The sequence below is a fragment of the Cryptomeria japonica genome, chromosome 9 (assembly GCF_030272615.1).
Source record: "Cryptomeria japonica chromosome 9, Sugi_1.0, whole genome shotgun sequence".
In the NCBI taxonomy this organism is placed as follows: Eukaryota; Viridiplantae; Streptophyta; class Pinopsida; order Cupressales; family Cupressaceae; genus Cryptomeria; species Cryptomeria japonica.
In genome coordinates, this window is record NC_081413.1 from 613,622,006 (window position 1) to 613,625,108 (window position 3,103).

Here is a 3,103-nt window from a genome sequence, read left to right on the forward strand (position 1 = left end):
CCCCTATGGGTCACTATGTCTGATTGTGCTAACCCCTAAATGATATGGAGCAAAAAGCTTGTCAAAATGCACATACCCCCCTTTTATAATCACAAAGTATGGTATGATAGTATAATTAGAGAAAATAGTCCCTTTGCCTCTACCCTTCAATTCCTTATCATGTATACAACCTATTTGCCACAGTACTTCAACAAAACCTAATCTCAAAGGAATGTTAAAAGGTAATACATGTGGTTGGCTAGGGAAACCACAAACTTTGATAACTATATTAATACGATAAGGGATAATGTCCCCCCAGTTGTGCTCAACTTTCAAAAGCCGCAGCCTTTCCTTTGGTCTTACAAAATCATGCAGCTACGTGGGAATCCTTGGTGGAATCACTGTTAATCTATGCCTCAGTCTAGAAGCAAAACTATTATCAAACCTGACAAACTTGCTTCTTGCTTGTCCCAAGACATGTCCATACTCCAAAGATGCACCAACATCTCAATATTGTCAACTGTTCTCTTGAGATTCATGGTACCCTCAAAATAATCTTCATTTCTATATAAGAGCATGTGCATTAACAATGAATACCAATATAAATGAGTGCTAAATACACCATTCTTAATATCTTGCAACCCCTCATGAATCTTCTCTTCTATGTACGGGGAAAAGTCAAAAAACATTGTAAAATTTGGATACTGAATTTGCATAGCCATATGCATAAAATTAGGCAGGCATTACTGTAGTAGGGATGAACCCTAAAATCTAGCATAGAGAAAAGAAAGTGGCCTTCAAATATTTGGTGAAATAACCAATAGGAGAGGACTAATAAAATAGGGCTAATATGATAAGTTGTATCTCCTGCTTTTGCCAAATGAGCTGAAAGGAGGCTAGCAATAATATAACCCTTCATTATGTAATATTTCGCCTTTAGTTCATTCAAATCTATCTGAACCAAGGTAGCAAAAGGTTCATACAAATAAAAAATCTCTTGAAATTCCTCCCTCCTGATTGTCAACAAAATTTCTCCCTCATTCCCCCTTATAACTCTAGAAACAGGGTCATATCTATCTACAACAACTTTGAGGAGGTCTACATCCATGATTACATTAGGCACCACTAACCTGCCCAAGTCATATTGCTAGACACTTGAAAATAGGATTGCAAGTTTCTCTGTCCATACCACAACTTAAATAATTCCACACCAGTCATTAGCACCCTAGCATCCACGATGTTATATGCCTTGTCAGTTAACCCTTCTCCTAGGGTTTTGCCTTGTACAAGTCTATGCCCCTGATATTTATTATTTGTCGAGGGCTTCAATTGATCAAGAAAATCACAAAACAAATTTCTCTTTAGATACTCTATTTGTCCTGAGTGGTTTCATAAGGGAGCCGTCCTACTTGACTAGGGCTTCTTACAGTTACCCACAAAAGGAGAACAGAAACTAGGGCTTAACAGGAGACTACCAATTTCAACATAGAAGAGTGTGAACCTTTTACCAAATTTCACAAATCCTAGAGCAATTCACAACCTTTTCACTATAATTTCATACAATTTGCACTTTCAATAGCTTTGAAAACATAGAAGAAAGATTTAGCAACTTACAACTTCGTACGCACCAGATTAAACCCAATTTTGCACTGTGAGGACTTGCATCGATGTTTTTTGCTCAGGAATCACCTTATGATCGCCTTTGAATCGCTTTGTGAGTTAGAAATGGCTCTGAAAATGCTTTTATTACCATTCTAGAGTGAAGTGTCACAATTTCATCCACCATTAGTGCTCGTGCAAGTGAAGAAATGACTCGAAACTGCATTTGAATTAAGTTTGAATCTCCACTGTCGATTAATTTCTTGCTAGAAAATCACATGAACAATGATGGTCCATCTGACATTGACCATCACATTTGGCAAGCAGTCCCATCAAAGTTATGACATGGCATCTCCAACTCACCTTCCACCTCACCTTGGTTAGTGACCCTCCACCTTACGGTTTACCTTGGGCCACCTTGGACATGTGGCATCATCTCATGATGCCATGATCCATAACCTCTGAGAACCTTTGACTACGGGGTTGTGAGAATTGTTAGATTTGTTCAAGCTTTATCTCCCGACTTCAATGTCCTCCTTCTTTAGCCAATTAATGCCCTAGCACCTTCTTGACCAAGATTAAAAGATCTTCGTTTATCAAAACACGTGAAAATAGTTAAAAATTTTAGTATCTCGATCATTAAAAAAGGACACGGACATAAATATTAATGGTGGACTTTAGGAAAATTCATGCACCTAATGAAAAATTAAAATGGGACCCGCTTAGGGAAAATTAAAATGCAGAATTAGGAAAATGTAAGGGATTGCTGAACAAATTAATGCCTAGGAAATAAAATGGCCTCGCCAACGTTACTACAACCCTCAGACTTAAGTGAAAAAAAGTAATGAATAATTAGAACAGGTTTAGGGGTTTTAACCAAGACTTAATAAAAAATACATAAAACCCTAAACCCTAAGCATGAGGGTGAGAACAAAGAACATTAAACATTCAAAATGACCAAAATTTTGACTGAGGCATGAAAATTTTGCATAGTCATTTTAAGAACTATCAACACCTATGACAGTTTGACCATTCAGCTTGGTAGGGATGTAAAGAGGAGCAGGCTCTCTGCAATATAGGGCATCTAAAGGGGTAAATGAAAAACAAAAGTCAGATACCTTCCCCTTCTAGTTTGGGGGTGAGCTAATGGGAGTGATGGTGACCATGTTCATATATGGACCATCATTTGAAGAAGGATCCGATGCAAAGATGAAGTTTGCCAAGTGCAGAGGGAAAGGATCGATATAAATCTGCAAGTCGTTGTTGGTTTTATCACCAAACTTGTTTGATTTGTGCTTCCACACATCCACCTTGATTGCACCTCTACTGATATGGTCTTTCACAACATGTCAAAGATGATAACACCTCTCAGTGTCATGACCAGACATACAGTGATAATGATAGAATTTTGATCCATCATACCAACGAGGGTAGGGTCGACTATCAGACAACGATTTAATTTTCAAAAGGGTGATAAGGTTGTCTTTCAACAACCGTTGTATTATGCTTAAGTAAGAATCATTCA